This window comes from Rhinolophus sinicus, chromosome 1 (genome assembly GCF_057876585.1).
Source record: "Rhinolophus sinicus isolate RSI-liver-muscle chromosome 1, RSI-T2T, whole genome shotgun sequence".
Lineage (NCBI taxonomy): Eukaryota > Metazoa > Chordata > Mammalia > Chiroptera > Rhinolophidae > Rhinolophus > Rhinolophus sinicus.
Genome location: NC_142501.1, coordinates 192,138,710 through 192,154,583, shown reverse-complemented (window position 1 = coordinate 192,154,583; position 15,874 = coordinate 192,138,710).

Genomic DNA, 15,874 nt, shown 5'->3' with positions numbered 1-15,874 from the left:
GACTTATTTCACTTAGCATGGTAATCTCAAGATCTATCCATGTTGTTGCAAATTGCAATATTTCATCTTTTCTTATGGCTAAGTAATATTCCATTGTGTATATGTACCACATCTTCTTTATCCAATCATCTATCGAATGGGCAGAAGACCTGAACTGACACTTCTCCCAAGAAGACATACAAATGGCCAATAGATATATGAAAAGATGCTCAACTTCACTAGCTATTAGGGAACTGCAAATCAAAACCACTATGAGATACCACCGCAAATCTTTCAGAATGGCTATTATCAACAAGACTAGTAATAACAAGTGTTGGAGAGGCTGTGGAGGAAAAGGGACACTCATACACTGTTGATAGGAATGCATATTGGTGGAGCCGCTACAGAAGGCAGTATGAAGGTTCCTCAAAAAATTATAAATAGAGAGACTGGCCCAGTGGCTCAGGTGGTTGGAGTTTCATGCTCCTAATTCCGAAGGCTGCAGGTTCGATTCCCACATGGGCCAGTGGGCTCTCAACCACAAGGTTGCCAGTTCAACTCCTCGAGTCCCACAAGGGATGATTGTTAAGATTGTTAATATTTATGGACATATGAATGGGGAAGAAGCAAGGAAAACAATGTAAAATATAAGTTAATTGGTGTAGTGTGTGTGCGTGCATGTGTGTGTGTGTAATGAGATATATAAAATATTGCCATGAAAAAGCTATTGTTTGTATCATGAAGTGGGGTCTTAAGTGATCTCTTTTGTAGATACACTTTTACATATTTTTAAAATTCTTCAATAAATATATTTATTTATATAATAAAAAACTCTTACTGGAGAAAAGGAAAGTAAGTATATCACTTAATTAATAGCTTGATGTATACATATAAAATTGGCAGGCTCCTGCCACGCACAGTTCTATTTCCTATTATGCACATTGATAATGACTACTTTAATTCTTTCAGACATCAAGAAATAACAACAAAGAGTCTGTAATGCCTAATTGCTCTTAATTTTAAAACAAAATTTCAAGATGTAGTATTAAAGGGTATTGGAACAAGTTTGAAGTTTTAACCCAATTCCTCGTGGAAAAATGACTGTTTAGGATAATTGAAAACAACAGCAAAAATCTGCTTGAATGAGCTGTCCCATGATCAAGAGAATAAAACAAAATAAATAGAGAGAGAGCTCTTGGGTACTGGATTATTAAATCAGTAGCTTAATTGCATTTCCATAAGTTGTCTCATGTGTTTTTATTGTCTTGGGGTGCTGGCAATACCAATGAAGCTGTTCCCTAAAATCATCAAAAAGGCAGTATAGAAAGTAGGCAAACATAACATTATGAAATTTTCTGCATTAAAGAAAATTACATTTTTTTCTCATGATATACTTACTCTGATATGGCACAGTGATTAAGAAATTAAGTTTCCCTATGGTCCTGTGTAATTTATTCTTTGCCTGTTTGGCCTTATAACAAACAAGAAAACAGCATGTGGAAAGGATTGATAGGACGTTTTCAGGTACTCTGTGGAACTTTTGGAATATAACGAGTATTAAAAAGTGATTATTAATAATTGTCGTTGGAAATCCATGCCTTATTTGCACACACTAAATGATAATTTATAATACCAGTGTACCATGTAACTTGAAAAAGAGATCAATAATCAGAAATGGTACTGTATCTCACATTTAGGCTAAAATTTAAGTATAATAGCCTATGTGATCCAGTCAAGTATAAAATAATATTTCAAATTTTGTAACTATTTTTCAATAAATGGACTCTGAATGACACCTGTATTAACAGTAGCCTTTATTTTGTAGGGATCTCATAAACAGATCTCTCTTAAACAAAACAAACATTTTACATATTTGTAAGCATATATAAACTTATGAAGTTGAGAGTTCCCCCTGTCCTGATATAATTGGTTTTCTACTATACATGGTGTCATATACTAATAATATTTTCAGGTGACATTTAATATGATTTATGTCAACATTTTACAAAAGAGTAAATTGCCTGTCAAAATAATCAAAATATAAATCATATTATCAATAATATATAATATATGTAAAATAAGTTTGTTATTACCTTATTAAGTCAAAATGATAAGCAAGTGTTAGCAGTTATTAAGCACATTTACATAACAGCAGTTGTAACTGATCTCCTTAGACTCTTTAGGAGATAGGTTCTATTAACCATCCCAATTAGTAGACAAAGAGAAAATTTATCCAAAGTCACACTGTTTAAATTCAAATTCCGTTCAATATGACAAGGAAGTCTGTACTTTTACAACCTGCTGAACTAACTCTGATAGCCACATGTTTTATAGCTTTTATTTTTCCCTATGCAGCCTAAGGAATATATCTCATATGGAATCTAAATTATGTAAAATTTACTTATGTGTTTAAAGATCATTACTGGAAAAGATATTTCTTTAGAAGCTTAACTTTCTATAAATGTTGGCAATTATAAATATGGGCATTATTTTTTCCCTTTGGGCACAGAAGGACAGTAGTTATGTGATTTTAGGCTTAATTTATATTTAGTATGTTAGTATTGCACACAGAAAGATGTATATATATGTATGAATCTTAGTTATTGTATCAGTATGGAATTCCTGGAAAGAAAAGACCGCAGCTTACTAATTTTTCTTTATTTCCCACTGAGGGCTAGTATAGTGCCTATCAGTTAGTATTCAATAAGTGGTTAAATTGAATTGTTAAAATAAAATAAAATTAAAAGGGGTGGGGAGGAAACTTGCCTTATGAACCTGGTATTTATTTTTACAATGAATGGCTCTACCTGTTGGCCAAAGAGAATGCAGTAATCTCGGTCTGTCTGAAATTTCCAAATACGTATTCATAATCTTGTCCTTTTTAGAATTTTACTCTTAGGAGATTCTTATTGACAAAATAAACCAGTCAAATTGTTGCATGATATAGCTCCCTCTGGAAGACTCAGAGTAACTGTTAACATATTAGTGCTCTAAGAAGTCCTTTCACAGATTTGGTTCAATCCAGTGCTTTCCTGTGTTTAACTGCAGCACAAACTCCTCCACAGTCTTCATACTGTGGGAAACATAACTACTGTGAAAAGATTTTCAATAAAAATGATTTTATATACTAATCATATTTGTTTATCATCATAAAGTGAATAATTATTAGCTGAGTGAATAATGATTTGTCCTTTATACCTTGTTTATCTTATACAGCAATGTCTTGATTTTTTTTTTTATAATGAATTACAGGATTAGATATTATTGGCTTAAGATTTTCTCGAAGTACCTTAGTCAAATCATCAATGATGGTCAAGAATTTCTCAAGTATTAAATTTAAAAATGCATCCATATGTATACTAGTCATATAATGCCTATTGTAAAGAAAACACTCCTCTGATGTAGACTTAGTCTTCCAGTACTTACAAAGTCATTGTCCTTAGGGAATGGAGATTATAAAGCTAAAGAAATAGGAATAGTTTTTGTTGTTGTTGTTGTTGTTTTATGGAATTGGTGATGCATTTTTTTCTTATCCACTCATAAGCTGTCTTCCAATATTGTATACAGCCTCTCTTCTAGTGGGCGTTAGCCTCTTCTGTTGCGTTGTTCAGAGAGAAACTGTGTGGCTGTGACTGGTATAAAACCTAAGTCCTTCACTTTTGTAGCTCACCACAGATCACCTGACCTCTCTGGTCAAGATTATGCTTCTGCAAACTGTTAGCCATTTTCAGCTTCTAACTCGTCACTGGATCTAAATCCACTTAATCAATTCCACTGCACAGTAGTCCTAATTTAATATCATCCTTTCTCATAAAGGCATTCAAGGCCATTGTTTCCTCACTTTATGATCTGTGTATATATTTTTAAAATATAGTTTGCCTATAACTAAATTATAGGCATAGCTAACATATGTCACCTAAAAAAAAGAAAGAAAAAAACAAAAAAACCTATACTGTGACATTCTTCTTCTTCACTGTTCTTTAAGACATTGACAGGTTTGATGAACTAGTATTTATTGGGCACCTAATTTTACTCAGAGTTGGCTGAGCACAGGAGCTCAGGTCACTGAAGACAGAACAGAGAAACACACTGTAAAATGAAAGGTGATATACCATAATGAAAAACATGGAAAAGTGTAAAGAAATGTTAACTTTACATTGAGAATGAGAGAGGAAGGGGACAAGGAATGTTTCAAAAAAATGACTATGCCAGGTAGGCAGGGCAGGCCAGGGTGTTCAGGTGCGGTAAGCAGTCCAGGCTAGAAGAGATGAAAATAGCTATTAGTTGTATATTGTTAGATCATAGTATGTCTGAGAAGCAGAGGAAGATGAGCTAGAGAGGCGAGCAGGGACGAGAACATGGAGGGCATGTTGAGGAATTTGAGATTTTCACTTCGGGAAAACAAGAGTCATTAGCATGTATTTTTTTAATGAGTAGAGAACATGGGAAAATGTACCTTTATATAGGTCATTCTAAGGGTAATGAGAAATTTACTTAGAATGAGTACAACATACGAGACAGCATAACACCTAGATATCTGTTTGGAGAACAGAAATTATGGAAGTATCTACTCTTTGCCTTCGGGAACTAACTTTGAAACATCCATTTTTTGTTTATTTCTTTATGTTTAATTTGTTTTGTATAAAGCACGATGTGTAACAGCAGAGCCAGTATGTGAATGATAGCACTCATTTGACAGCTTCTTAGTATGTCATCGTACCCTATAGATGAGTTATGGCACGAAATGTTCCTAATACTAGCCATGAACTATAATCTACAATAAATGACTTTCTTGCAAAAACTAATTCAACACTGAAAAATTACAATGAAGCAGATATTATGATTACCTGCATTTTATAGATGGTGATACTGAGGCCTATAGGTTGTGTTTAAATAACCCATTCAAATTCACAAACTAGTAAGTAAACAAATGTGGAAGACTCTTAATAGATCAAGCTCTTAACCACTACACATGAGGTCGGACAATTAAGTTTGCGGATTTTATTGCAATGATGTTGCTAATGTTTTTTGATATCAGAGGGATTATTCATTATAAATTTGTACCAACTGGACAAACAGTTAACCAAGTTTACTTGGAAGTGCTGAAAAGGCTGCGTAAAAAAATTAGATGACCTGAACTTTTCGCCCAAAATTCATGGCTCCCGCATCACAACAATGCACCAGCTCACACAGCACTGTCTGTGAGGGAGTTTTTAGCCAGTAAACAAATAACTGTATTGGAACATCCTCTCTTCTCACCTGATCTGGCCTCCAATGATTTATTTCTTTACCCGAAGATAAAGGAAATATTGAAAGGAAGACATTTTGGTGACATCCAGAACATCAAGGGCAGTATGACTGCAGCTCTAATGACCATTCCAGAAAAAGAGTTCCAAAATTACTTTGAAGGATGGACTAGGTGTTGGCTTGGTGAATAGCTTCCCAAGGGGAGTACTTTGAAGGTGATTATAGTGATATTCAGCAATGAGGTACGTAGCACTTTTTCTAGGATGAGTTTGTGAACTCAATTGTCAGAACTTGTATATTAGCCTTTAAATGTTCTATTACATATATAGACTTAGCCATCGTTACACACATTGGTTTCTTTCAAATTGCAGGGAATTGGATGTTCTTTTCTACCTTTTCAAAACCAACTTGTTCATTTTTTATGGCACAAATCAAGAGCCATATTTTCTAGGAAGTTTCTTTGTCACTGTCTTCTAAAAATCACAATTTCTCCCTCTACATCTACACATTGCAATGCTTTTATTTTTAAAATTATCTTTATTTACTTTATTGTGCATTGTAATGATTATAATACTTATTTATTAAATAGACCGTTTTTAGTGCTTTTTATATCTTTGCTACTGTGGTAGGTTCTCGCTTATTTGGAAGAACTACACTTAGCATTAAATGAGAGGTTTATCTTTTTCTGCCATGGAAAAGTAAGCCCCATGTTTTATTTTATGTTCCCTTCACTAACAAAAACAAAACAAAACAAACAAACAAACAAACAAAAACCCACAAAACTTATGCACAGTAATAAATGGGTATGTAATACATTTTATTGAATAAATACATTCAAATCCATTAGCTCAGTGGCCTGATGATGGATAACCTTAAGATTGCCTTGGATTGACTTGTAATAGATGGTGTTGCTTTCCCCTACCAGACTTTTATAGGAGAAAAGCACAACAGAGAATTGTAGCTACTTAGCTATATCCATCTTCTTATAAAATATTGATTTGTTTCTTGATATAATTCTCATTTTATCAGTAATGTAGGAGAACTTTATGCTTGCATGAATTCCTTCAGTTCCTTTTTCATATTACGGTGAATAATGAGGTACTATCTTGTATTGAAATCATGTCTAACAGAAGTTTTAGAGTAGTTCAGGCATATATACTTTACCATCTACCACCACTGCATCATAATATTATCAGACCTATTTAAATTACTGGAATTTAATACTAAATTTTAGTAGGACCTGTGTTCTTAAGAAAGCTCTCAGAAACTACAAAAACAAGTGCACATAGAGTTTGTCCTTTGTTTACTTTCTCTCAGGGAAACTTACTTGAATATGTTTCCTAATGTGTAAAATTATCACATTAATTTTTCTACTTGACTCTTACAGACTAACAGTTTAGAATAATAATCTGATGAGGGGATTAACTTATTTGACCTAAATATGTTCAACAATAGGTGAATCAGTCTTGTGGGTGTGTATGTGTGTATGGTGGGGTGGGGGTGGGGAGGTGGGCTGCTTTAGGCTAGTGGGAAGTTTATCTGATCTGCATTAGAGACTAGGACTTGGAATTAATTAGTGAAGAATAAGAATATCAAACAATTTAAAGGCCCAGGTATTACAAATACCCAATATATGTGATCTATGCATTGTGTACAATTTCATCACTTTCTTCTAGTTAAAGAAGACTAATGGGTCATAAAAAAGGCAACACTATCTTTCTGCTGTGTATGCTACAATATAGGTAAACTGAAGCATCTGTAATTTTATGATGAAATGGGTAAAAAAAAAATAGGGAGGAAATTAAGTCTGGTGCGTTGGAAGGAAGGATAATAGTGAATGGTTTCATCACAAATGAAAGAAGGCATAATACAAGTACAGTAAAGTGATCATGACTCTTGTTCATTTATTCTTCATGAATTTTAAGCAACTACAATATTATCAAGCACTCTCATAAGTCCTGTGATAAAAAAAAATTACGACATGATGATAATAATCAGTGCTTCCATTAGAAGAGAGATAACACAAATGATTGGGATTTAGAGCTAAAAGAAAGAAATTGTAATCTTTCATTGAATTTTTAAGTCACAAAATATGAGACTTAGGTAAGGAACGTGTATGTCTTTCAGAAATCTTTCCTTGAATGTTATTAATCCCTTCATCATGTATTTTTAAGCATCTACAATACTGTTTTAAGCATCTACATTTTTAAGCATCTACAATACTGTTGAAAATACTGTGATGAGGTTTGTTGACATAAAAGTTGTAAAAGTTTGAAGGAAGTAGTGACTTATTCACACTGGAGAAGATGTAGAAAAAAATCAAGAAGTAGGGCATTTCATCTCAGCCTTGAAAGATAAGGTATAATTAGAAAGAAAATAGGAAATGGAAATTCCATGATAAGGGATCAATGTGAATAAAGGCACAGGATTGTCTGGAAAGTTCATGCCATAGTCAGTGTGATGGAATCAGAGGGGATATGGATGACAGTCGCTGTAGATGATATTGGAAAGGAAGTGTGGGCCCAAATCATGGAAAGCTTTGTATGACTTGGAAGTAATTTTGAACTTAATTCTGTAGATAAAAGTAAGCCTAATAAGATTTTCTTGAAATCAATGTAATATTTATTAAGTCCCTTCAGTGGACCAAGACCAGAGAATTAACATATTAAATGTAAGGGCAGTTACTACTGCAGATAATAATGGCAGTACTAAGAGATGTGATATTAAGGGATGTTGTCCTGAATTTTATAGCAGCATGTCACGTCCTTCATAGATCTGGACAAGATCATCCAGCATACCATGGTTTACCACAGTGGTCAGCAAATTTATATGTAAGGAGTCAGATAATGTATATTTTAAGCTTTGTGACGCAGAACTTCTGTCCTTACTGTACTGTCATTGTGATGCCAAAGCGGCCACAATCAGTATGTAAATAAGTGGGGTGTGGCTTGTGTCAATAAAATTTCATTGACAAAACCAGTCAGAAGGTTTTATTTGGCCTGTAAGCCATAATTTGATGATTCCTGATTTAGTCCACTGAGAAGATCTGCTGGAATTTTTCTTCAACAACATTACAGAAAGGTCAACCTCATACAGTGCCTACCTGTAAATTTCAGGAAACCTCCATGAACTCCCTCACTTCTAAAATTATTAAAAGTGCAGGGGTTCTCAAGAGCACCCTTAAATTCAATAATTCATTAGAAGGATGACCATTTAAAGCTGTTCTACTCACCTCATATTTGTGGCTTTTCACGGCAAAGGGATACAAATTTACGTTAGCCAAGGGAAGAGGCACATGTGATAGAGTCCAGGAGAGTTCCAAGGGTAAAGCTTCCTGTTGTCTTCTCCCAGTGGAATAATAGACCACATCAACTCTTCCCAGTCCTGATGTGTAACAATATGTATACACAGAGTATCATCAGTGCTCTCAGGAACGCTCACCCGTCATGATGTCCAGAGTTTTTATTAGGGCTCAGTAATATATTATAGATAAGGTTGCCTGCTTACACAACTGACATTAGCTTCCTGGCCTTCCAGAGGATGATCTGATACTGTGGGCCCCAAATATCCCCAAATAAATCACATTACTAGTATAAACTATATTTCATGGACCCCAAGTAAACAAAGATTGTTTTATCAGGGAGAACATTTCAAGAGTTTAGAGATCACCTTCTAGGAGTAGAGGACAAAGGACAGACCTCTCCTTGGAAAAAGTTAATTCTTTACTACACACTACCTTTTATTAGCTGCCTAGAACTGCCATAATAAAGAACCACAAACAGGGTGGCTTCAAACAACAGAAATGTGTTGCACACAGTTCTAGAGGACAGAAATCCAAGATTAAGATGTTGGCTGGACCATTCTCTCTCTAAGGGAGGAGCGACTCCATGCCTCTCTCCGAGAGTCTGGTAGCCCAGGCATTATTTGGTTTGTAGATAGCCATGTTCTCCCTATGCCTCTTACCTCTGTGCATGTCTCTGTGTCCAAACATCCCTATTCTATGAGACACCCAATATATTGGATAGAGCCAACTCTAGGGACCTTATTTTACTTGGTAAGCTCTATAAAGACCCTATTTCCAACTAAGGTCATATTCCGAGGTACTGAGGATTAGGATTTCGACTTTTTTTGTGGAAGGGATGCAATTCACCTTACAACAACCTCATTAGTTTTTTTGTGAGTATTATATGAATTAATATATGTAAAATGCAAATCAGAATACAAATAGAAAACAATTATAATTTAGATCTTAGAATTAAAACAAATTCAAGTGTACTTGAGACCTTATATATATTAGTTTGTCAGAGAATTGAGTGAACCACAGATCAAGATAATAGTATTTGATATGAAAGTACACATCACTGAACAGAAGGTCACGGATTGATGAAATAAATTATAATAAATGCTTCAGTCTTTGAAGATGGTACAAATGCCCTGGAAATTTATGGATAATAATAAGGGCAAGGAGAGTATATAACAGATGATATTGACTTAAAAGCCACATTATTTTTCTGTGGAACTAATTTCTTTAGTTGTATGAACACTTCTCACACTTTGTTGTAATGCTGTATTTGTTTGTTTACCCAGACTAGACTATGTTTTTATAAGTGTCAGGAACCAGGTCTGTTGGTCAACTGATGTACCCCCAGTGTTTGGTACATAGTAATCACTTAAGTTTGCTTTTTTGAATGATTAATTGATTGAATAACTGACAGTCATAGAGCCGTGGATATGAGAGACAATAATCACTCCTCTTTTCTAAATAAGATGTTAAAAAGTATTAATTGCTGTAGAAAAAGTTAAGGCACATTTTATAAAAGTCAAAACATGCTTTAGCAAAACATGGCGGCAGGCAGATCTTTTGTAGAAAAAGTCACAGAAAATTATGAGACATACGATGATAAATATTTTAATCTGTATTCCAGGCCTTTTAAAAACATTTTGTTTTATGGATGTTTAAATTTATAAGGGAGTACTTAAGGAATTTTCTTGTGTTTATGCAAATAGTTGGAAGTCCCAGAATTCCCTGCTCGGTTTCAAATAAAAGAATTTTATAAGGAGAATGCATACAAACACAGTTTATTTTTGCTTCGTGGTATCCACGTCCTATTTAATTTTGACCATGTGCTTGGTTTACATGGATTATAATAATCAAATAGTTTGGAACACGATTTTCCTGCTTACAATTATTTTTCAATCTAAAACTTTAAAATCAAGATTGTGAAAGCATGTCAGTCAATATTTACTAAATTTATATTATCTGCAAATCATTATGCTAAGCTATTTGATGGGATAATCAGAAGGAAAAATAATTAAACCCTCACTTAAAGAAATTTAAGTACAGTTATATATATATATAAAACATACCTGAAGTGGACAATTTGTTTAATGTTGGTCTAAACACAGTGAACATGGAAGCAACCATATACTTTTGAATATGTTCCAATATCCTCAAAGATCAAATGATCCTGGACTTTCTTCCATCATCACAAATAATATTAGGCAAATTTTCTAACCCTAGGTTTGAGAGCCCACAAATCCTGGTATCTCTTTCTCAGTCTCCAATTATAGTGACCTACTGGTTTTTTAAACAGAAGCAAAAAAGTGTTCTATACACATGTGGTTTTATAGACAAATAATATACATATGGTAGAATCAGATGAGGAAGATTTCGAGAAGAAAACAATACAAAGGCTAGCTTTGCGGACTGTAACGGGACACACAATATTTTGGTGCAGTTAATTCACTGAATTTAAGCTTTATTTTCTCACCTAAAAGTAGAGGAATCTGATTCCATGATGTCCCAAGCATGAGTTTTCAAAGTCAAACTGGGGTGTTTATACTCCTGTGAATATTTAATGTCTCTGTAGGAGACACACAAGCATAAATATATTTTTTAGGAAATTATTTTTCAGATATCCAACTTCCTACCTCAAAGAAAGGCTATGGTCTCTTGGCTCTCCTTTCCAATATTTATTTTTACAATCACCTGTCTGCTTTCGCCGCACAAAATTAAGGCAAATTTTCGATCTTGAAGCACATTACAGAGCCATCCTAGCAATGGCAAAACCTTGAGGACTGACAAAAAATGTGCAATTCAAGAGTGGTTTGCAACTAACTGAAGGTCTAGTAAAAGCAAAATGAGATATATTGCAGGGCTAGTGCCTTGTATCTCCCCCAAAATATATTCAGCAAATTTTCTGTTGAGTCTATCTAGTATTCTATCATATAAATACATTCAGAAGAAGGGAGATGGTTAAAATGGGTGCATGCATTAACATAACAGGTTCTTTAGAAATAAAAAATCAAATCAATTTTTTTTTTGACAAAGTTTGATTTGGCTGAATGACTTTCAGAGTTGGGTTTTCTAATTAGTTGCAGTGGTCATTGTTTAGAAACAGAATCAGCTAAATCTGCCATTCTAATATGTTTAAAACATAAAAATGTACATGATGCTTTTTGCAAATATCTACATTTTGAAAAATAGTTAGATTTCAATTTAAAATGCAGTATGGCTAGATATTTTCCCAGAATTATTTTAAGGGATACAGAAAAAAAAAAAAGTTTGAAAACCACAACATCTAATTCCTCTAATATGAATGCAAGTATTACTGTATTAGGCAGAGAGGGCATGGATAAATTCATACTAACATCTTTTACATAGAAAAGCTCAGACAGAAATGAAGCAAACATTTGAATCCTAAGACTGATTTTCTCTGTCAATGCATGTGATCCTTTTCAAGTGTAGGGACCCCTGTGAAATGTTCATTTCCTGGGTGTCTTTATGTTTTATATAATTCTATTTTTTCCTTTACAGAAAGAGTAAGACTCGCTTCTTTGTATTTTTAATTTTTTATTGGGGAATATTGGGGAACAGTGTGTTTTTCCAGGGCCCATCAGATCCAAGTCATTGTCTTATCTAGTTGTGGAGGGCGCAGCTCACTGACCCATGTAGGAATCGAATTGGCAACCATGTTGTTAAGAGCTCGCACTCTAACCAACTGAGCCGGAGCCGTCCGGCATCCCTAAAACTCGCTTGTGAAGATAGTCGATGGTGAGCACAGGTAGACAGTTATGGTTCCGAGATAAGGCTAGCCCACTTGTGATTGATAATAAAGTATATCAAGAATAACAAGGGAGGTGGAGTACGAAATAGGGAAGATAGTCGATGGTATTGTAACAGCTCTATAAGATGTCAGAGGGGCAGTAGATGGGGTTGGTGGGTTATCCCTTTATGAGGGATTTAAATGTTTAACGATTATGTTGCTTTGTACACCTGAAACTAATAAAAAAAAGATAATTCAAACAAAAAAGAATAATCAAGCATCCGACAGAAACCTTCCTTGGAGGAGAGGGGGAATGATTCAAAAGTTTTTGTGAAACAAAAGTTCAGACCAATCCACCTATTAAGGGAACCAATCTAAATGACTCCTTCTGTTTCTTTCTGAAATGCGTGGACAGTGTTCATTCAATTATGCAGACTTAGAGTAACAGTGATTATATGCAATTTCTCTTTGGAAGATTTTGAACCAGGCCATGCAGGCTCTGTTAATAATGAAGCTGTAGCCACTGAGCTGAACTCGTCCAACGTATACGAAAGCCTGAATAGAAACAACCTACCAAGAGAGATACACAGCCGTGCAAATATTTGCAGGGGAATTTATTACATTCTCTATGGGAAAACAGATTAAAGTGGAAGAAAATGTACATAAGCCTTTCAACAGTGAAAAATATTAACTGAAAAACAAAGCCGTCAAGAACCATATTCCCCAGAACTTGCAGGTTCCCAGAGCTGCAAAGTGAATCAAATAAGTTTCATTTTATTATTTAGTTGCTCAGAATGAAGTCTTTCTAGAAGAACAGGAAATATCTTCTTCCTTTTTAAAATGTTACCTTCATTTTATTTATTTAGAGCAGCTGTTGGGAAACAATGAAATTTGGAGCCTAGTTGACGATAATAGATTTTACTAACAACAAATTTATTTGTACATATGTACCAGCATAACAGGCCCACAAGGGAAATGAGTGAACTAGAAAAGCTTGAACAACGGAAGTGTGTGTATAGACCACAGAGCCTCGAGATGGTTTATTTCTAGGTATGATATTCGGATTTGTCATTATTAGTTTCTTGCTAATCTCACTATCCCGTGTAATTCTGAATTTTCAGGTCAGATGCATAATTTACCGGAGCTGGTTATTCGTCCCATTGCTCTGAAAGACAAGCTTCTGCTTGTGGTCAGTTCAGCTACATTTTCTTAAATTCACGTTTTCATGTAACATTCAACGCTAAGACACGTCTGTACCAGTTTGATCATTCCAGAACAATAGACAATATTTCACTGCCTAAGTAAAACAGATTTAATTGCTAAACAAGATTTCAAGGAACTGAACTTCATTTTAATCACAAACAAGCTGCAAGGCAGTTTTCAATTACAGCAAGCTTTTTATTTTCCTCCAGCTGTGTGTCCCTGCTGATTCCTGAAATTACGTGTAAGTTGTCCCAGATTTTGAAGTGGTGTACCTACTGAGGTTTTGCTTTTGTCAGCTGATGAAGTATCTGTGATTGGAACCTGAAAAAAAAAAAAAAAAATCGACATTTATAAGATGCATTACCCCACCCTGTATCTTTCAGGACATGTTGATTGAGCATGAAGAAGGTCTGAGATATCCTCTTGTGACAGGAATGTTCTTAATTAGGCTGCTGGTGTTGCAAGTACTCACCTCTTCCACAGGAACTTCAAAGATATTGTTTGAACTAAGCCCTAGAAAAAGTAATCTGTTGGGTATTAGACAATCAGGTCAATAATGCACTGTATTTTCAAAGTTCTACAAGTTTCAGCTTTTAGGGAAGTTTCCATATGAGGCCCACAGTTTGTATCTGATAATAATTGTCCTAATACAAAGCCTGAGTGCAGGGCTAAGTTGAAACAGATGTCCCTAAATTTGGAGGGTCCAAAGAAAATCTGACTCTTCAGAGAAATGGTATAGCTTCATTTAAAGATAAAGGGAACAATGGTAATGGAACACAGAAAAGAAAAGAAAAAGAAATTTCCATTTCAACTTGCACGATTGATTTGTTTTTCTCACTAACCTAATTACTATCTTTCTGTCCCTTTATTTATTCAGTAATCACTCACCAGACATGTAATTGACAGCTATTATATGAAAAATTGTACTACTTTACTAATTACCTATCCACACAAACATAGTTACAAAGATATAGGAGGAATTTCCAAAGAAGGTGATATCAAGCATACCCAGACAAAAAACATATCAGTGGTTTCAAATAGAAAAGAAAAATGATATTAGATCACTCCAAGTCAATTTTGTATAATTATGAGAAGATATGTGGATGCAGCTTATTCTAAGGATGAGGGAAGAACGTAAAGGCAAAAAAGTGAAAAGAAAACAACTACTGGGTTTCAGGATTATAAGTAATAATGTTTGGATTTATTTTAGACTGAGAATATAGGTTGATGTAACATTGTTAAAACCTTTATTCTCTTGGCCATGAAAATCATTGGAAAGGCTTAATAAGAACACTGCATTAAAAAAAAAAGATGGGGAAACTAATGGGGATTCAGTATCTGAATATATAATAGCAGTTAGAAAATGGAACAAGGAAATCACTTGAGAGAAATTTTTCTAAAATTCAGAGTTATTTAATGGCTGAGATCGTCATTGACTGTAAGATTTACTGGCTACTGTAGGAGTTGACTGTGAGACTTGATAAGGTCTGAATATTAGAAAGTCTGTGAAGCAATAATGAACTGGAAAAATATTTTTATTTTTAAAACCAATGAAAATTAAATTAAATTAAATTACATATGGCATTGACTTAAATTTAAAAATCCAAAAGCCTCATATATTCTCTTTGTATTAAATTGTTTTGACCAAAGATTATGATTTGGTGTTAAATAAAAACATACAAAAATTTATATAACATGTATGAACTTTCACAAGTCATGAATTTGGAGATGAAAAAAAAAAAGTAATTATTTTCCCCATAACCTAACTTTCTTTGTTGTTTCCCTACTCCTTAAATACTATCACCAGCAATAACAATTTAAGAGCTAAGTCTGAAAACTCTGATAGCATCACTGTGATTTTGTAGGTTCTAAAAAGGATTTGTTCAACTATCTTTGCAGAAATGCTAGACATACTTGTGACTTTTAGTTTACAGCAAATTTTCTGACCTTGAAAATTCCCCCAAATCCTGTTGCACAAGCACTGTGTTGTATAACTTTATTCTAATTTCCATATGACTCTGAACCCTATCCCTTTCTAATCGTGCACCTCGTATAGTTTCACATCTTACTATCTGTTGAATGCTTGTTTCTTAATCACGAGTTCTAACTTTACTTGATAATCTTATTGTAGTCAAATTATCTAAGGAATCACACTTTTGAAAAATGAATACATGGATGTCAAATTAAATATATATACATATAACTCAGCATACAACAGTATCATACGTACATGGGGGTATATGTGCACTTACAATCAGAGTGGGATGACACAGGAAAGAACACCTGAAGAAAGTGGATAAATCACTGGCTACGTGACACACACTTGAATGTGGCAGTTCAGCAGAATATACCTAACAAAATACCTTTTATCATATAGCCCTAGTTAGTTCCTCATTGTC